Source organism: Armigeres subalbatus, chromosome 2, assembly GCF_024139115.2.
Source record: "Armigeres subalbatus isolate Guangzhou_Male chromosome 2, GZ_Asu_2, whole genome shotgun sequence".
Taxonomy (NCBI): domain Eukaryota; kingdom Metazoa; phylum Arthropoda; class Insecta; order Diptera; family Culicidae; genus Armigeres; species Armigeres subalbatus.
Genome location: NC_085140.1, coordinates 311,428,090 through 311,449,439, shown reverse-complemented (window position 1 = coordinate 311,449,439; position 21,350 = coordinate 311,428,090). Strand labels below are relative to the sequence as shown.

General features: G+C 40.1%; 2 protein-coding genes across 8 annotated transcripts in view; one reads left to right on the top strand and one right to left on the bottom strand.

Annotated features, from left to right (window-relative positions):
• LOC134212579 (dual specificity calcium/calmodulin-dependent 3',5'-cyclic nucleotide phosphodiesterase 1-like) overlaps positions 1-21,350 on the top strand; it is a 705,268-nt gene that overhangs the window by 281,696 nt on the left and 402,222 nt on the right. For 2 of the 7 annotated variants that reach the window (XM_062690569.1, XM_062690568.1), the window contains exon 1: positions 18,446-19,439. The exons of 3 other annotated variants lie outside the window; for them this stretch is intronic. The gene's annotated coding sequence lies outside the window, so the exon portion shown is untranslated. Of the gene's footprint in view, positions 1-18,445; positions 19,499-21,350 lie in introns of those variants that run through there. 2 more of the 7 variants (XM_062690570.1, XM_062690567.1) reach the window with 2 other exon arrangements.
• Positions 1-21,350, bottom strand: part of LOC134212583 (uncharacterized) — a 186,981-nt gene that overhangs the window by 145,284 nt on the left and 20,347 nt on the right. The window lies entirely within an intron of this gene.

Genomic DNA, 21,350 nt, shown 5'->3' with positions numbered 1-21,350 from the left:
TTAACCTAATATGGAAACTAAGGTGGATCACTCTTATATGGAAAAATTCAAAGTCATTTTTTCGAAACGTATATTTTTTTTCATCTAGGTATAACTTTTTTATTTCTTGACAAAATCGCTCTTGGTTCTCTGGAGGCTCTTCGCAGTAAAATAAAGATTGTAAATGTCACTAATGAGCGGGATTGAATGACTATCGCGCTACCTAGAGGTGAAAAAGTGAAAAGTATGCATTTTCCCATATATGTATTTAGAAGATTATTCCCATATAAATTTCATGCTCGTTGAGCATTCACTTAGACTTGACGGATCTGGCTGAAATTTTTACAGTAGCTTCTTGGAGCAAAAAACTTTATTTTCAGAAGTATACTGCCGTTATACGCATAACTGTCCCATGTACGTAGGAAATCCCAGCAAACATGGGACAAATATGCGTATGACGGCAGTATACGTCTCGAAAAAATGATTTTGATTTTTTCATATCCAGTTTTCCGCGAGCGGTAATGGCCGCCAGCATGCCTGCGGGTGAGTCTCTGGTTTGACGTTTCTGGAGGTCAACTGCACCCACCATTCGAGCATTTTGATCAATGTGGTATATAAGCAGGCTCGAATTCACTGAATCAGCACCTTCTTATATGTCACATTGGTCAGAATGCTCGGAGCGGTGGGTGCAGTTGACCTCCACAAACGTCAAATCAGAGACTAACCCGCAGGCAAGCTGGCGGCCATTACCGCTCGCGGAAAACTGAATAAGTGTGGTCAGGGACGGGAATGGTTGACATTTCTTTTTATCATTCATTCTTCCATGCAAAAAATAAAAACAAAACCACGGCAGCCGCAACACTGCCCAACACTGAGTGTGGTCCAACCTAATGGAGACGCTTGATACCTCATTAGTCACCCAGAAGGATCAATTCCTCCCAAATATCTTAAAATTCGACTATTAAGAACACTCCGAAAATCGAAATATATGTAATGAACTTTTTCTTCTTCATCATCATCTTCTTCTTCAATGGATCTATATTTCAACTGGAACTTGGCCTGCTTTTAAACTAAGTATTCTATTAGCTATTAGCATTTCCTCAGTTATTAATTGAAAGATTTTCTATACCCGCCATTGCATGGGTATGTATTTTCTGTGGCAAGTACAATGGATACACTATGCCTAGGGAGTCAAGAATGTTTCCCACCCGAAAACATCCTAGACCAGACCGAAAATCGAACTTGCCATTAATAAAAAAAAAGACGTCTGTTCTGATGGCTGGTCCAGGTGAAAGAGCGATTTTGTTTATTTTCTGATCATCTTCGTGGCTTGATGCGTTACAGGGCTACGCTTCTTTGACTTTTAACAAGGTGGTTTGATCAAAGAATTTACAGTCACATAGATGTTTCAGTATGATTTGGAATCCTACGCCTTTTTTACAAGGCTACTGGAAACCCAATATGATGCGATGAACTTATAACAATCATAAAAATTAGTTGCCGTATTGCTTATTTGTGACTGAATTGTGCCACATTTCGAATGTCATACATCAAATTGTCTTTTTTTTTCTTGATAATCGCATTATTTTTATAGTGGAGCGCCTCTCATTCGCTCAGAAGTGAAGTATGAAAACATTTAAAATATATTTCTTTACAAAATGTTATCGTTATTGTTTATATTAATAAAAAAAAACAAACCGCATAGATCATAGCGGTATGCATAAAAAACACAAACATGCAACTGAGAATAAATTGTTGCGTATCTTATACGTAATTACATCTCTCTGTTTACATTGAAAGTGCTGCCGTTTTATTAGCGCTCCATAATCATCACGTGAGTTGTGAAGAAACAAATGTTTCGCATTGCATATGACAGCTTTTCACATATATAGTCCACATGTCACATTTGGACAATATAAAGCAACATTTTCCTGACATTTGATAGCTTTTACTTTCATAATCGATAGAATAACCAATGTATAAGGAACAAACAAATACGCAACAATGAATGATGATTTCAGCATCAACAAAGTATAAGAGAGCGTGAGAGCGAAGGATTCCCCTTTAAGAAAAATATGTTTTCAACTTGTCAATTTTTTTTTGTTTAAACCAGTTTTTATAAAAACTATAGCGAAATTTAATTAACTAAGCATCCAACGGATATAGTTTTATTTTTATAGTTTTAGTTTTATTTATTAGCTGTTTTTCTTGTCGATGACTGGATAACGGTAATTTGAACGTTTGGTCACTCCAATCAAATCTGTTTCAAATGTGCTACTTGGTATGACGGGAACTGACGCAGCTTTATGCCGTACGCCATTAACATTCGCAAAACCTTCGCATGTCGTTTTTATCCATGTTCTCTATCTTTTCGTGCTGCCTTTTCTTTCTGCAATGGATTCGTCCCTCTTCTGGTCCTACTCCACTGTATGATTCTCTATTGCAACGTGTACGAGTCACTAGCATTCGACTCATAGCAGCTATTTTCTCGACTACCACTCGCTGACACTTCTCATCAAACCAACCATTTCGAGTGCCATAATATGAACCGAGTAACATGGAGACCAGAGTGATGAAGCATATCCTGAAGTGCTCCGAGCCAATGAGCAGAAAAGTGCTTTACTATGATGGTGATGTGTCCTTTGAATATTTTTAGGTCTTCACGCCCGGATTCTTCAGGAATGCCTCCAGCAATTTCTTCGGCAATGTCTTTAGGAATTACACCATCAATTTCGGGAATTGACCGAAAATTCCACCATTATTTACTCCAACAAATCCTCCACGAATTCTTTTATAAGTTCTGCAGGGAATTCTTCAGTTAATTCTTTCGTGCTGTTTCTAATAAAAAAAATCTGAAAAATTGCACCGTGGAATTCCTAAGAATATTTCGTGGAAATTCCGCAGAATTGCCAATAAACATTCCTGAGAATTTCGCGAAAAATCTTCGAACTTCCTGTGTAAATTCCATATTTTTTTCCGTGAATGTTTCGAAAAATTTCTTGTGAAAATATCAAAAAATTTCAGAAATTATACCGAAAATAAAATCAACAATGGAATTTTTGGAGGAGTTCCTAGATTAATTCCCAAGGAAATCCAGAAAGAATTCCGGTGGAAACTTCAAGATTTCCACTGGACATCGTGCAGGAGTTTCTTCGAAAATTCCTTCGGGATTTCCTCCATGAGTTTAACCGGCAGATCCTCCAAGAATTCCTCCAGGATTTCCTCCGAGAATTATTCCGGTATTTCTATCGGCAGTTCCTACGGGGGCTCTCTGAAAATTCTTCCGGGAATTTCTCCAGAATTTCCTCCGGGAATTATACAGAAATTCCTCCAGAAGCTCCTCCGAGAATTTCTCTGGGAGCTCTTCAAGGAATTCTCCGGGAGGTCCTCTGATGATGAAGATGGTCCTGCTACACACCCCTACAAAGGTTTCAGCTAGATGAAATTTGTCTATAAGATGAATTCTCCAAGATTTTTTCCGAGAAGTCTTCTGGTAGATTCACTGGCAGTTTCTCCGGAGGTTCATTTAAAAATTCTCCCGGGAGGTTCTTTAGAAATTCCTCCGGGTGTTCCACCAGTAGCTCTTCCAGGAGATCATTCAGGCTTTTTTCAGGAAATCATTTGGGCTTTCTTCAGAAAATTAGCTGGAAATTACTCCCGAAGTTCTCCTGATAGTTTTTCTGGGAGTTCCTCCGGGAGGTCCTCTAGGAATTCTCCTAGGAGTTTCTCCTGAAATTCCTCCGGGAGTTCTTACGGGAGCTCCTCCTGCAGTTCCTACGTGAATTCCTCCGGGAGATCCACCAGCAGTTTTTTTGAGCAGAAGGAACTCCCGGAGTAATTTCCGGAGGAACTCCCAGAGGAACTCTCGTAAGAACTTCTTGATGAATTCCAGGACAAACTCCTAGAAGAATCCTTAAAGGACCTCTCGGAGGAGCTCCCAGAGAAATTTTCCGAGGAACTTCTGAAGGAATTTGTAGATAAATTCGCAAAGAAAGCCTTAATGAACTCCTGGAAGAAAGTCTGAATGAATTTCCGGGGGAACTACTAGTGGAACTCCCGAAGAAATTTTCAGAGGAACAACCGATTGAATACCCGGAGTTGAGTTTCTGGAGGAACTTCCGAAATCCCATTTCCCTTGAAATTCCTGCCAAATATCCTCAAAGAATCCCCGGTGAAGTTCCTGGAGAGATTACTAGAGGAACTTTTGAAAAAACTCCTGGGGGAGCTCCCGGAGGAACTTCCACAAGCACTTCCAGAGGAATTCTCACAAGGTAGTACTGAAATAATTATTGGAGAAGTTCATGAAGGAATTTCTGGAGAAATATCAGATGGATTTTCCGAAAAAATACCATGAGGAATTAATGCAGAAATTACCAGATGAATTCCAGAAAGTATTCCCAGATGAATTGCTGTTCTTTGTTTGTTCTGAAGAAATTCCTGGAAGAACTCTTGGAAATTATGCTGGAGGAACTCTAACATTAATTTACGAATGAAATACTGGAGTAAATTCCGAGTGAGGTCCGAAAAGAAGTCTAGGACAATTTCGCGGAAAAAATCCCGGAGAAATTCCTGAAGTAAGAGAAGAATTTCCGGGGAAATACTTGGACGAATTCTTGGAGAAATTCCTAAAGAAATTTCTAGAGGAATTCTTGAAGGATATTCTGAAACAATTGCGGAAAGTATTCCAAAATGTAATTCTAGAGGATTTCGCTATTGAATTTATAGAGGTATTCCCGGAAAAAGTCCGTGTGTATTCTTGGAGGAGCTCTAGAATGCATTCCTGAAGTAAATGTCGCAGATTTTCTTGGAAGAATAGCCGAAGGTGGGCATCGTGGCCGTGCGGATAGCGACGTCAATCGTCTAGACGCATGGGCTATGTAGCGTGGGTTCGATTCCCGCCCCGGTAAGGAGGAAACTTTTCGTGATCGAAAAATTCTCCACCGGTCCACTGGGTGTTATGTGTCCTGTCCGTTGTCTAGTTGTTAAGTGTTCAGTCTGTACGACCTCTGGTCGAAGACGGTGTTCCTGTCTCTTTAAAAAAAAAAGAAAAGTCTAGAAGTAAAACTTGAAGGGAAGAAAAGAAATCTTCAAGAAACTTCCACATGAATTTCCTTTTAAAAAAAATTAGTTAGGGGTTTCTAGATAAGGAGAAATTACAATTACAGGAGAAGGACTTTCAAACGTTTTTCTGAGGAATTTGTGGATAACTTTCCGGAGGAATTTAGAAATTCCCAGGGGAGCTTATAGAAGGATTTCCAGGAGAATTCTTGAGCCCGAAATGTTTCGAGTTGTTTTGAAATTTCATATAGTGTGGATCCTGGATACCCTTATAAGTTTTTTGGGAATCTTTTGAATTTCAAAAACCTATTTCTGAATATGATTGGATCGTAAAGTGCACATGTTTAAGCGAATTCATTACAGTACCCGTTCAATCTTTCCATCATTTAGGGGGGGGGGGCGACGGCTCCCCCTGCCCCCCTCTGGCTACGCCCTTGTCTAAAACGCTTTCCAAAGTCATGAAATGCAAACCTTGTAATATTTTACAATGTTGCTGCGGATGCTCTGAAGTATTTCATACAATAACTTCTTTGGGAAAGAATTGAATAAACACTGAAATAATACTGTCAACAAAGCTAAGTAAAGTGCGTGTGTGATTTGATATTTTCACTCTTCAGTGCCTGATGTACTTTAAACCATTCTCCCCTTCGTTATGTTCATCGATGCAAACATTTTCGCGAAAGCTTAACTTCATTCACAAATCGAGAGAACCGAGCTAAAATGCCTTCCAATGCTAGGAGAAATAAGTAACGTTTCGGAATTCACGTGAATGAATATTTGCGATTGAGTAGATCAAATCTCGCATCGCACCAGCCACCACATGTGCAGCGTGAATCGAGAATCGAGCAACAACGTGTTGCTTCGGTGACTGTTAGCTACTCGACTACTCGCATGGCTCTGTTATCGCTGTTATCGGTCGAGCGTTCACCACCTTCAGACAAAAGGTTCGATTGCGCGGAGCGGAATCCATTCATTTGGATTCGAGCATGCATTGTAATTGGCGAGGGTAGGTTTGCTCCGTAAAGTTGATTGTTTACCAACATCATTCATCTGGGTATGAAATCGGATTCGATCAATGGTTCACAGCTGAGGATACGAAATGAACATAGATGTTAATTTTATTAGGAGAACAAGAGTAATTCGTTTATCTAATGGTGCAGAAAATAGAAATCAAAAGTATGCATATCAAATTTGTTTTATATAAATTGAATTAAAAATTCGTATTAATACCACGCGATTTCACTTTTCATCTCTTTGTTTGTGGAAAAAAATATGATATGAAGAACTAGTTGTAATCCTTCATAAAGTTTGTGATAATTATGTCGATAATTTTATGATTTTTATCAAACGATGTTTCTTACCACATCTTTGTCGCCTTGAATTGTCTTGCAACTAACGATGTAATTTGATTAAATCCGCACTAATTTATAAATCCAATCTCTGACAATCAGATTTTTTACCACCTTGCTCACACTTTGGAAATAATGTGAAAATAATTGGTAAAAAGTAAATTTGCTGATGCAATGAACAGCAGAACAGTTTCAATGTAAAAAAAACTGTTGAAGTAGTATGTATTTGTATAAGAAATAAAACTTATTTGAAATTATTGAATACAGTTGTTTGATATAATTCTCGCGTGATTTTTGAAAACGTCGTAAGTCCAAAAGAGAGGCTCTCTTTGTTTACTTTCTCTTTCGATTATTACAAAGCCATACTAACATTTACATTGGATTTTCCAGTACCGATCTGAAGAAAATAGCTTTGTGTAGGGTGCTGAGGTGAAAATTTTGCTACAAATTTTAAACTAGCCTTGATATTAGCAAAAGAGAGCGTAATGAAAGAGAGTCTCTCATTTGGACTTACGACGTTTTCAAAAATCACGCGAGAATTATATGTATCGTAAATCTATACATCTGGCCATCTGGGGATTTCAGAGAGTAGTAACCCGGATAAAAATGTACCATAGGCTCAACAGTGTAAACAATTGAATAACCATGCGCTCTACAGTATACAATAGGATATATAGTTTCTTGATGGTTGTCCATATTGTATCAACACCGTGGATATAATACGTCAACATAGTTCTCTAATGTAACAATACTTCCAATTGTTTTTTAGAACATTTAGTGCATACATTTTAATCATTGATAACTTCTGAAAATTTTGTTCAAATTGTATATATCAAATTGTATATATCAATTGTAGCAAATATGCATTATTTTCCCTAAAAATTTCAGTGTTGAACGGTAAAGCCGTCATAATTAAGAAATCCAATATCGTATTGTTTTACTATAAAAACACAATTCAATCTAATGTAATTTGAACGGTTTTCTTCGGATATTTCAACAATATATTTACGATACACTCTATTGTTTGACAAAAGAAAGTGTATGAAAAAATCTCAAATTTTGTATAGTTACGATACTTAACAACCCGTACGTTCTAATGCGAAAACTTCATTTACACTTTAATGAATGGTTCATAACAATGCATTCTAATGTATTTCTATTATTTCATCTACAATAAAATCTATTGCAAATTTATTGTCTTTTATTGTGATGTTACAATAAATTGTATTGTTTTTCTATAATATTTTTTATTCGGGAAGCCATGGCAAGATGTAGACGTCAATTTTCTCAAATCCTGATTTTTCTTCCGATTTTTTTTACATTTTCAAAAAATGTTAACGTGAAATTTGTGGAAGCAGATGAAAAGTGCGGAGAGCAGCTGAGCACACGGCACGTCTTCCGATACCAAATGGAGAAGTAGAAAGCTGCTGCACTAGAGAAAATTACTCCCGGAAGGTTGGAGATTACTATTTCAAGATTATATGCGGTGAGCCGTTTCCAGTTACATGTTTTATTATCTAAAATTGAGTTTTTAAGGGTTTGGTAAAAAAAAATGGTAGAGCTTTCTATGAAGCACGTAGATCGACACCTAATCGTCCATCTTTTGTAGAGAAATGACAGCTTTGGGAGACGTTGTTTAATTACTAGCATTATGTCCAAGCACAACCTTTCTGAAATTCGCCTGTATCGTTTTTCAATTCACAAGGAAAGTTTAGGCTTCAAAAGCTGCCAAACCAGGTTTCCCATATTCGTCGTGGTTGTATTTTTTCAGTTTTTTTTTACAGTTTTACTTTGAATAATGTGTATTGTTTTATTTGTTATTGATTAGATCTATGTGTACGAAAATTGCTTATTCAGACTACAAGCTTTATCACGTGATGGATACTGTCTTGATGTCAAAGATCCATCATCTAATTGTCACTTAGAATAATGTATATATGGCATTTAATTTTATATCAATCTCAAGTTACTGAATATTAGGGCTATAATCAAGGTGATTGGGATTAAAATGCACATTTATGTAGCGCGACAATGCTTCCATGGTACTATTTTTTTGAGCCAAGATCGCTTTTAGATGGGGTACTGTGATAATTTTTTGGCAATTTTCAATTGTCCAGATTATGGAGAACCTGTGATATCGACCAATAATATGAACTGCAATTCATGTTTAAATGTAGTATTTGGGTATTTTTTTGATCCTCCGTGTATTCACTAGTATACTTTTGAAGAGTTCAATATTTGTAATTTATTATCTATTTTCCCCAACTAATCTTCTTCAAGAAAGCTATACTGACTGTAACCGCATAGTTGTCCAATGAATGAGGACATCGTGCTTTTCTTTTTATTCTATACAAGTTTTAAATTTAAATACTTTGAAAAAGTTGTTTTTAATGAAATTTTGGTTATTACTTTGCTATGAATTTTTCAAGTTCTCTAGAAGGCCCAAGCCTCCTTCAGACCGAGTACTTTCGATGATCATTATTATTATTGTCTTTATTATAGAGACTGTCGTAGACTGAAGAATTGACGTGTGTGCCATATTGCAAAAAATGGTGATATCAAGTTGTACTCATCGAGTTATTTAACAGAAAAATGTAAAACATGTATGTTGTAATTTGGCGTCGCTTTTTCAGATCGCGGCAGTGTAGCCCTCGGCTGGCTCGTTTCTTACTGTCTATAATTTTTTAATAATAAATTTCAAAATAATTTCGCAATTTAAATTTGTTTTTTATATTAGTGAGCAATATATAGTTGTTCTGCGATTCCCTCTTTTTAGTTTTGAAATATATTTGTTTAATGTTTGTAGTTTAGTATTTTTACAATGAATGAAAAATCGGTAATGGTGAAATATTCAAGACATAATATCTATAGATAAAACAGTAAATATAATTTGAATTAACAGAAGATCAGTTAAATATTGTACAAATAGTTATGATGTTATAGCTCCAGAGGTGAGCCAGCCAAGGGCTGAAAACCTCTTAAATAAAGACGATAATAATAATATGATGTTATACAATCTGTAAAATTAGTCAGATATCTGCAAACTAATGCAATTTTATGGTCAACGTGAAAGAAAGGCAACACCTTTTAATTTAAATTTCATCTATCAGATTGTCAATGAAATATAAATTAATAGTAGACCCGGAATCCCCCAGGAATTTTCACCGAAATTGGATTCTGTATCAACTGTCTTGTTCATTTGGCTTATTAATTTTTCTGCAACCTCTGATGAAAAGCTAAACTTTATATTTCTGTCACCAGTTCAGAAGCATAGTTATTTGAAATTAATCACTACTTCTTGCTTAAATTAAAATGTTTTTATATAAAATAAAATGGCTCTCAAGTTCAATATTATTTTTTTTTTCAAAATTTGTACTTGTTGCGTGTGCATTTCTGTTATATTTTTATAATTCTCATCATATAATTGGAAAAACTGGACACACTTGATCTCCACTCTTTTATTATTATTTGTTTCAATTTTCACGATGTAACATGTGAGTGCAAGCTTTTTCGTGTTGGACGCAGAACAATCGCGCAGTTATCGAAATGTCAGATTCTGAGTGCTGGTTAGAAAAAAAATACAAGAAAATGACACAATCCGTTTTTATGTGCTTTGTATTGGACATAAAATGATCCCGCGATTATCTAAATGTCCGGTTCTGTTGTGCGGGTGGGTAAATGAATAAGAAAGTGAAATAAACAGTGCAGGTTTGTTCGTGTTTTGTAGGACGTAGAACGATCGTAGATCGCGTCCATGTTTTCTTCATTAAGCAGAACGATCAGCCGGTCATGCAAATTGTGTTCTGCTTTGTGCGGTAAGCAGAACGATCGGCTGGTCACCGAAATTTTGTTCTGCGTAGTGCGGGTGAGTAAATTAATTAGAAAGTTAAAGTTTAGATCGCGTCCAGACATGTTTTCTTCGGGAAGCAGAACGATCGGCCGGTCATAGAAACTTTGTTTTGCTTTGTGCGGTAAGCAGAACGATCAGCCGGTCACCGAAATTTTGTTCTGCTTTGTGCGGCCTTAAATTAAAATTATTAGTTTTGTTTTTATCGATCAAACTACACGCTATACACGGCATACCGTTTACCAAAACGAACCCTGCCACACTTCCTACCCCATATATCCAACATCCCAGTGATTTCTCGTGGAAGTGCAGATTACTCGTCGGCTTCTATCAAAGCGAGAATCATGTCAACATTATTCTACCCATTCCTCAATTGACCTGCATTCGGACACGGCCGGCGCTGGTATTGCTTATTTTTGGGTCACCAGTTCTTACACATTGAAGATGATGTTAGTCCCAAACTTCATCTGTTGGTTCTCTGTGTAATTACAGCTGACCTGGCAATAACGGAGTAGCAACCGTGGGCGGTCAATCATGCTCATGCTCATGCATGCTCATGCTCTGGCCATCTGGGGATTTCACATCATCATATGTTCAGACCGTGAAAAGAAGTTCCCCATAAACTGCCATTGCCGCGTCTTTGATTTCACCAAATCTTGGCTCGAACACCAAACCATTCATCACCAGCTGCTAGGCTGGATGGATTGCGCTACCGTTTATCTTCGATGTCATCTTGCTCATTTATCCAAAGATCATTCACCGACCGAATGAATATAACCTGTTCTGCTCCGCAGCGAATCCAACGTGACTCCAAATCGCCGTAGTCGGCGCAGTGAGAACGTGCGAGCGGAAATTGCTTCACATTTTCCCCTTCGTCACTCTATAGAGTCTCTCCACCTGGCACGGTTCGGTGGCGCCCGAATAGCTCTGAGTAAAATTGCTCAGCAATCGGGCAGCAAGCCAGCCAACAACGTCAACGTGGAAAAGCATGGGAAAAAATAAACAACTTTTTCTCCCAGCTCCCAGCCTGCTGCCCGCTCGTACTGTGGTGTGTCTACGACTACGTCGTCGTTGCCGTTGTTGGTAGCGTGGTGCCCCTTTCTCTGCTTCTCTGGGTTGGCACACACAGCTGAGATTTTCGTATCGACCGACAAATGCAGAGGTTCTCGAACGCTTCATTACAGATATGCGAAGTATGTCTCGGCGCTATCAGTTTTCCATACCCACTGATTGGACACTGGAGAAATACGTGTCCGTGTTGACCGTCATTTCTATAGCAACTTTAACCTTATTGACATATCACCTTATGAATTTGATGGCACGAATCTTGAATCATATGATATGTGACTTCGATATTCAAGGATCATCATTGTGTGTTAAATCACAGCATTCGAAAGTAATCATATTTTATTAACCTAGCGAGGCGATGAGGCCAGAATTCTAATTTATATTCGAAAATTTCATTCTTTTTCGAAATATTTTTATGAAATTTTGAGAAGCTCATAGAGTTTTCTAGAAGTACCCTGCGATCCTCAATAGAAATTATTGAATCCGAAAAAGACTTCTGTGCTTCCCGGAGTTTAAGGTCATTTGAAAAGATTTTATTTTGAGTCGAGGATGATTCGATCAAAAACCTCCAATTCAACGCATATTTTATTACAGAAATGTGGAGACTCATGGTGTTTTAAAGCTTTCGACTCTGATCAACAAATTAAGTCACGCGAACAGGAATGACATTAGCAGTCTTAGAGTAAAATCTGCAGTGATTCAAATCGTTCGGGGCTGTCAGTTTGAATATGAATCTCAAACATAAATTTTCCCAGCAGCTGTTCTAGATTCATTTTTTATACCAGTCAACTGTCAAAAAAATAAAACAAGTATAACGCTAAGTTCTGTTTTCTGCAGATTTAAACAACGAATGAATCACAAATTATAATATGCAATGATTATAAGCAAATATAAACACTACAGTTAACGATCAAGGTGCCGATCAAACTCGTTATGCTAAATCCGGGTTACTAACTATGGTTGAATCATTTTGATCACAATAGCTCTATGGGATAACAATGCCTTTAGCTTTCTTATACTTCTGCTTCTACTTTTGTACAGGACGAAAACTTTCTTAGTTCCAGGATTCCGAGATAAGCAACCCAACTGAAGGATTGAATAGATACTAACACCACCCATAGGAGAAAAGCTTTACTTGTTTTTCCTTAGTGATTTTGATATTTATCTACATTGAGTTTGTACCAGACAAATAATTTTTAAATCTGACAGGTTCTAAGATAGTTCTCCCAACAAGCCATTTCGGGTACACTAGCGCAACCACATAGATGAATTCCAAACTTAATTGATCTACCCTTGATGATAAAGTCGACAATTTCCAAATTGCATTGATTAAGAAATATTCAACCCAACTTGCAATCCCACGTTCTGGCCAGTAGATAAGTTCCAAATTGAACCCATCCTTTTGTCTATGGCCAAATAATCGATGCGCCCTGGGTGCGATCGGCTTAGGAAAGTGCATCCACTGTGCATCACTTCGTATGCAAGACGAAGACGAAGACGATTGCGAATCATCCCAGACCAAGTGACAGGAGTTTTAAGTTGGATACGTTGCCAATCGGATCCAAATTTAATGAAAACTTGACCCAAGAATATGTGTTTAGCCAGTGAAATTAAATGTAGATTCTGTCATGCAATAAAGTGTAGTTTGTAAATCTAATGTAATGTGTAATGGACTATAAATAAATTATGTGAATGTGAAAAGTTGCCTAGTGGACAAAACCAAAGAAGAAAACATTGTCACACCTGAAGGAATAATTAAAAAAATAAGCCGCCCAAGTCCCAAAAAGTCGAGTCAACCTTAACTACTAGGAATCATCATCCACCCACTATTATACATCACAGTACGCAATATTGAATACAAGCTCCATAGTTACGACGACCTGTAATTTTGAAAAGTGATGGAAAAATGTGTCGAATCGAACGGAGCCTTTTTGTTACATCATATATGCTGTAACATTTTTATACTGTGGCAGTACACGTTAGAAGAAAGGGAAAGACCAGCTCCTAAGCACCTTCTCTGGAAACAAACTGTGTTCAATTTTACATATTTTAATATTGCTTTTTTGCTCATCAAAATGGGTTATTTTTTCCAGCAACATACTCACTAAAATTTAGACGAAAATAGCATTTGTTCTGTTTTCCAGATTTTCAATAATAAATAAAAAAAATGATTCAACCCAAAGCCAAACTATTCGTTGAGTTTTAGCTACGGAACGTCAGATATACGATTTTGTTCTTATGAATCCTGTAGGTTAGATTTCGGTCGACTTCTTTTATTTCTTTATTGATGCTTTGCCGCCAAGAGCCTCTGTGTCTGCCTCTGCTGCGATGTCCCGCTGGGTTCCAGTCTAATGCTTCTTTACAGATTTCGTTTCCGCCCCTACGTAGAGTGTGGCCGACCCAGCCCCACTTTCGATCCCGAACTTCTGTTGCTATCGGCCTCTGCTGACAACCACGATGAAGCTCGTTGTTTGAGATCCAGTTGTGGGGCCACAAGGCCCGAATTATATACCGCAGGCATCTGTTGATGTACACCTGCAGCCGTTGAGTGTTCTCCACTGATACACACCATGTTTCGCTAGCGTATAACAGCACAGATTTCACGTTAGAATTGAAAATTCGTATTTTGGTGCGTTCACTTATCTGCCTGTTTTTCCAAATATTTCTTAAACTCGCATAGGCAGCCCTTGCTTTCTTGATCCGTGCGCCTATGTCGATCTTGGTACCCGGCTACTGTGAAACTGGAAGGAGTCACCGTGTTTACATCCAACGATTTGGTTTTGTTGACGTTGATGACTAATCCTGCCTGCTCGGCAAGGTTGTTGAGCTTACTCTGCATATAAGAGCACCGTTGCGCGAGGAGTGCAACGTCATCAGCCAATTCGAAGTCGTTTAGGTGCTCGATGGTTATAGGCTGCCATAACAGCCCGCGGTTTGGTTCACGGTCAATCGCATCTACCAGAATCTCATCGATTACGATGAGGAACAGTAACGGTGATAGAATACATCCTTGCCTCACACCAGCTACGACCCGGATAGGGTCGGACAAGACCCCATTGTGCAGCACTCTACACGAGAAGGCCTCGTGCTGTGCCTCGATGATGCCGATGATTTTCTCAGGAATCGCCTTGCGTCTCAGGGCGCCCCACATATTCTCGTGATTGAGACGGTCGAAAGCTTTTTCGTAGTCAATGAATACCAAGTAAATGGAATGATACGCAGCGTGACAATATGGTCCACACAGGATCTTCCGGCACGGAATCCGGCCTGCTGCCGCCGGAGAGTCGCATCAATCTTCTCCTGAATCCGGGCTAGGATAACTTTGCAAAGAACTTTGAGAACGGTACACAGCAACATAATGCCTCGCCAGTTATCGCATACAGTCAGGTCACCCTTTTTGGGCACCTTCACTAAGATACCTTGCATCCAGTCGACCGGGAAAGTTGCGGTGTCCCAGATATTACGAAATAAACGATGCAGTAGTTGAGCGGATGTCATGGGGCAGCTTTGAGCATCTCGGCTTATATGCGATTGACCCCTGGGGCTTTATTCGATTGCATGCTTTGTAATGCTGTTTGAATCTCTAGCAGTGATGGAGCTTCGGAATTGACGTCGGCCAGAGAGGCTGCCCGCGCTCGCTTGTTCCATTAACATGAGCGTTTTACTTCCTTCTCAAAAGCCGAGTATCGTTGACGGGCTATGCCTTTGGCTCCTCTGGTTTTTGATCGCTCTATCGCGGCTTTGGCTTCTTTTCGCTCCTCTGTCTTCCTCCAGGTCTCATCGGTGATCCATTGTTTTCACTGGGTGTGCAATTCGCCCAGATTGTTCTTGCTAGTGGTGATGAAGGCATTCTTGATGGCGGTCCATTGGTCTTCCACGCTGCCACCTTCCAGAATATCTGCAGCACGCGTCTCCGGTTCTGCAACGAAGGACCGTTTCACCGTGGCATCTTCCATCCGGCGTGTGTTATATCGTCGTCCAACTCTTCCCACCTGCCGACGAATCCGCGCAATTCGCAGGCGTATTTCGCCGATGAGGAGGTGATGATCAGACGCGATATCGGCACTACGTTTATTCCGTACATCAAGAAGGCACCGTTTCCATTTTCGGCTAATTCAGATGTGGTCGATTTGATTTTCTGTGAAGCCGTCACGGGAGACCCACGTGACCTTGTGAACCGGTCGATCCCGGATGTGAAGCGATCCCCCGATCACCATGTCGTTATTACCACAAAATTCTGCGAACAGCTCTCCGTTTTCGCTCATTTCTCCGAGACGATGGAGTCCCATAATGCGCTCATGGTTCGAGTTGTCGGATCAGATCTTCGCATTGTAGTCGCCCAAATAGTTCTTGATATCACCCTTCGGAATTCTATCTACGACGGCATTGAGTTGACTGTAGAAGTTCTATTTGTCTTGCAGATCGGCAGCATCGGTTGGCGCATAACATTGGATTATAGTAAGGTTTCGGACCCGTGTTCTAAATCTGGCAACGATTATCCTTTCCCACTTCATAAGCACAGAGTGTGCCTGAGCTCTTAGTAGGAAGCCAACTCCGCGATGCCGGGGAGCGTGTTCACCTCGTAAACCAGAGTATAGCAGAACTTGTCCCGACGGCGTTCTGTGTTCTCCAAAGTTTGGCCAACGGTCTTCACTCAGTCCCAGGATCTCCAGGATCCAATGCGGCGTGCCTCATTGGCAAGTTGAGCCAATTTACCCTGCTGGACATCGTTCCATGTTCCTATTCATGTCCGTTGTTTCGCGCTAAGAGTCGTCGCCCTTAAATCAGTCCGTATTCTTTCATTATCGGATTCTCGAACAAATTGAGAGCCTAAGGTTCCCTATCCACCGGGATGGGACTGCCATCTTAGGTATAGCTTGCGGGGAATAGCATTTTATACTCAGCCGCTGGGTACCAGAACAGACGCTGTTAGAGCCGCACCTCCTTGGTGAACAGACGCTCGATCAGTCTGGTCAAATTTGTGTAAAGTCCCACCCAACATAAGGACTAGTCGAGTCAAGTACGAGACACTGAAGACGGCCTTACCTTTGAGGTCGAAATACGTATCTGTCAAGATACAATTAAGTGGTGGAATTCAATGGGATGGTATTTACTCGTCTTATGACAAGTGATAAGGACTAGGCTAGAGCGCTTTGAGCGGCACACGGTCGCTTTGATAGGACCTGCTTGGGAACACATGCAGCTTTTTATAGAAGTTCAACAGAGCCCACTGTCGAACCCCACCACATCCAAGGTAGACCCCACGGGACGCACCCTCTCACTCTAGCTGATGTCAGAAGGACAACAGTGCCCAGGCTACACTACCAGCTAAGTACGCAACCCTTAGCCTGTCAATTGTCATCGGAAGACCCGTGGAAGCGTGAGTATTGGAACTTGTGAGGACCAGAGCTATGTTAGGCGCTCCTTCCCGGATGTCAACTCACCATTTCGTAGCCCGATACGTAGCCCTATAGGGGGAGATCCCCCAGCGCCGGACACCTCCCAACACCGGACACTACTCAAAACGATACTTGCAGAGGTCCTTCCACCATCTAATGTAGTGCAAAGGATAGCTATTTCAAAGCCCATCACCTGTAGGAAAAAATTGATCTTTAGGTTGAAAGCTTTGTTCAAAATTTAGGATTTAAGGAAAATGGTCAAAATTTCCTTGTATTACCTTACTTTAGAAGGATTGAATCAACAAGATCAAATTCGATCGGAAGCATTATAATCATGTAGAGATGGTCAATATCCATATTTTGAATAACGATCATGATTTGTTAGATATGTTATGTAATTGTGGTGCAAAGTCAATTTCGTCTATCCGGCAACTGTCCCCCAGCTGTCCGGACAGTGAGATTCTTATGTAAGCAAATAGTCATTTTCACACCAGTTTTGTTAAACTTACTTCAATTTAATTGCTTTTTCTTACTAAAGTATCAGTAAGCCACAGAAATAAGTAGAAAAAAAAATTGGGGATGGCATCGAAAACAGGTGAGAATTCGGAGTAGGAAATAATAAATTTAGCTGGAGAGTCGAATAAGCTCTATTAACAGATTTTAATATCCACAACTCAAAGAAAGTGAAAAATATTGCTATTCTAAATGATGTTTCTACTCATATAATAGCAACTTCGTTATATTTGAACATGATGCAAAAGTGTCCGGTACTAGGGTACGCTTTTCTGAAAGGTGAATTTTTCCACCAAAATTCATCAATCAAATACATTGTCGCAAAACGTATTCAAATGCTCATGTATAGTTTATATAATTCATCAATGATCATATTTTGTGTATACGGTGTACCAGTTAACATAATCTGTATAGTTGGTGAGATTTTCGTTAAATGGCTTATGTGTCCGCTACTGGGGGATCTCCCCCTACAATGATCACAGGGAAATAAATGTGAATCCTACCAGAACCTCTATGATCCAAATCTCGTAATTCACGTAAATAAGAAAAAAACAACAACTGCCAGTATTTTTCTGCCAGTGTGTCTGTGATTTAGCAGCTTTATAATGTAATATCAACTCAAAGGATATTCAGTATATTTCTTTCAATTTGAGAAACAATCTCGGAGCTAGAGCTGATTGCACTCAATTTTTTTTGTTGCTCAAGCTTCCAATCATATGGTACCTTCCCGTGACAAAACTGTACATCTCTGATGATAACACTCACTGAATCTTGCTTAATGGAACAAAATCTAGTAATGTTTTTGGTATGTAAGAAACCAAATACCAACCAAAATCAAAATCTCACATTGAAGAATAATCCAAACGTGAACCGCAGGCCCAAACATGGTGCGAACCACTGCCAGAGCAAGATCAACCCACCGTCCCACCGACCGACGACAATGCCACCGGCACAAGTTGACTTTGTCTCTATTGCGAAAATGCCGACTCCTACCTACGAACTCACAGCCTCTCTGGGAGCTGGCGCGGATGGCGCTAGAACTGGTTCACCGCTGAAGCTGTCAGCCTCGCAGTATAGACCTATCCGAGACAGAACGACTGAAAGACCGGGCAGAGCAGGGCCCGAACCGTCACCGCCGGACCGAATTCGATAATTCATTTCAATCGGCAACAACAGAAAAATCGCTGTCTCAGTCCGTCGCCGCCGTCGTCGGGGGTCTTCTGGTAACGCTCGATCCGTGTGGATGCCAGTTTACTAATAGAGGGCACTGAGTTCGCGCGCGCGTTAGTTGTCGACCCTATGCTACGGGGTTGTGTTTCCTGTTTCCAGTGAATGTGGGGCATGCTCAAGATCCTGCTAGGGGATGTCTCATTAGAAATAGATTAGCCACGGGAAGCACATTAGTGCGAGTGCATCGGTACCGCACAATCGAGTGAAAGTTGAACCTCACTTGTGCCGGATCTTATCGAGTCCGTTGTGTAGTGTTTGATTTGGTCCGGAAAAACAAGATAAGACCTCGTTTGCGTTATCAACGTCATCGGATATCGATGACGACGGCACGCGTTCCATCAAGTGAACGAGTCGTAATTATGTGAACCACTCAAGAACCTGTCCGTCACTCGACGGCATAAAAGGAAAACCGGAGGGCGTACGTACACAAAATGCTCCACAAACGTTGAAATCGAAAGTGTTTGTAAAAAGGATAGACTTTGCACAGTGATTAGTAAGCGATTCGATCATCTCGCGGCCGCGAAAAACACTCCCATATAGGAGTGTATATCTATTTGGGGAGGAGGGCTCAGAAAACTGCCCGGAGCCAATGAAAAAGCAATTTCGTAGAAATTAGCTCCCATTAATTTAAAGTGATGCCGAGAGGTTCCCCGCCAGTCCTGTATCGTACGCAGACTCTCGGTCATTCAGTGTGAGCCGGCGCGATATCGGCAGCAACTGTCGGCGATCCATTGATCAAAAGTGTGTCTGGTGTCGCGCGCGCGATTCAAGTGTTCGGCCTGGTCGCAACCTCAAAGTGCTTTGAAAAATCTGAAGCATCAATATCGATTTCCAAATAAAGACCCTCCCCTTGCATCTGGAGCCAAGAATCAGTAGTTGCTGGAGAATTCGTGTATCGTAGAGTGAAGAAATTGATCACCAGTGAGTGTGCGTCGTCTGCCAACCGATCCAATTTAATCGAATTATAAAACGAGAATCGCGTAAATATTGATGAAGGTGAGCTGTCGACTGTGGTCGTCGCCGTCAGCTACGTCGCCTAAAGCGTGATCCGTTGAGTCAGTGTTGATGTTATTAGTGCCATTTTTTCATGTTTTTTTCGCCTCCTTGTTTTAAAAGAGAGTGGGTCCAATCAATGGAGCGAGAAAATGGAGTGATCTTTAAGCAATGTGGCGGTGTAGCATAAAATAAATGTACGAAACCCAGACGAGATCGATCTGTCGAATCGATCGCGAACGGGTCAATCAAATCGCGTGTCCAATCGAGTAGGGAGACACTTGAAGAGGAGTGACGTGGGCAGTGCAGGCAGAGACGCTGGCTGGGCGTGTGTTTGTATACAGTGGGCTTGCAACAGCAGACGTATAAATCCGGAGCATAAACATTGGGTCTGCCATGCCGCATGGTGAAACGAGATTTTGTTTGGATGGACCGGAGGGTGCCGTTGTCGAAGGATTTTCAGAGGTGGTATCAACGGCAGTGCAGTTGGTTGCTGTGCTTTGCCGGACGAAATGATCAACTTTTTCATGTCGAGTGTAACCTTCGATTGCATGGTGTCTTTGCATACTATCAGCTGTCTTTCTTAAGGCGGCGCCCGGTTCGTTTGATATTGATTGGCCGTATTCTGTAGGAAACATAAAATTTACCCGCGCACTAATTGACGGTATTCTCCTGCACACTATTGCAAATATCCCTAATTATGATCTACGGATAAGGCATCGACGAAAATTACATAATATTTATTGAAAGAGGAAAGAGTTGGAACTTCCAGTTTACATACATATGTTGCTTTAAGAATTTTAATTTCCACTCTTTATTTAAATTCCGATATAAGTGCTGAAACTGATGAAATCAACGTCCTTTTGTTTTGTGAGCCTACGTTTTAATATGAAGTACACGCCGCCAACCTTCTCAGTGATTGAGTACTGCCCTTTCTTTCTTTTCGACGGAAAATTTACTCAATTTTCGTATAATGCAGGACAACTCAAAACTATGAGTAATCAAGCTTTTAACGGAAACCGAGTAAACTTTCTGTGGGAAGAAAAGAGACGGCAATTCAAAAAAATTCTCAGTCACCCAGTAGATGAAAGTTAGAGTGTAATATTTGTTTCGCCGGTTTCTATCCTATGAAGAGAATTAAAACGCAGTCGAAATATTTCAGAACAGAAATAGGAGTTCACACGAGTTTTATTTTAAATGTGATATCATACAAAAAAGATAAAAGTTTTATAAGATTACTCAAAATTCATGCATTTCAATTTCGTTAACGCATGAATTTAATTCATCACCCAGAATATATTACACCATCACCCAGTATTATAATACCAACTTGAGGTATTTAAATATTGGGTAATATTGAATTCCAAATAGATGGCGGTGGCCACAAAAGATACGGGATTCAATCCACTCCCAAAGATTCTAGGGGTAATTTATGGTCAATTCGGTGGCTGACAAAAACAGGAAATCCGTAAGGGATCGACTATTTGCTCTGATTATGATTGAAAAACCGTAAACGGGGCCGAAGGGCAATTAAGTGTAGTCGTACGTAAGTATGGCGTATTGTTGGATCAAATCCTCTTTTCCAACAAATAGGAGGGTTAGTCTTTGGTATATAGTGTACAGTATACAGTGTTATATACCAATCGATTCAGCTCGAAAAACTGAGCAAATGCTGTTCGAGCGAGCGTGTGTGCGTATGTATGCAACCGTGATTTTTTGTTAAACACCACTAGTAGCATAGTTCGGATCGATTTTGTTGCAGCAACTCCAATGTGACTGGATATGGCCGCATATGAGTAACAGTGACTGGTATGTGACAAGTGTGCTACTCGGGACGTTTCATATAGGTAGAAGGACTTGACCAATTCGGGTGCAACTGGTTTCATTCGACGGAGAAACATTCCTTGTTGGACA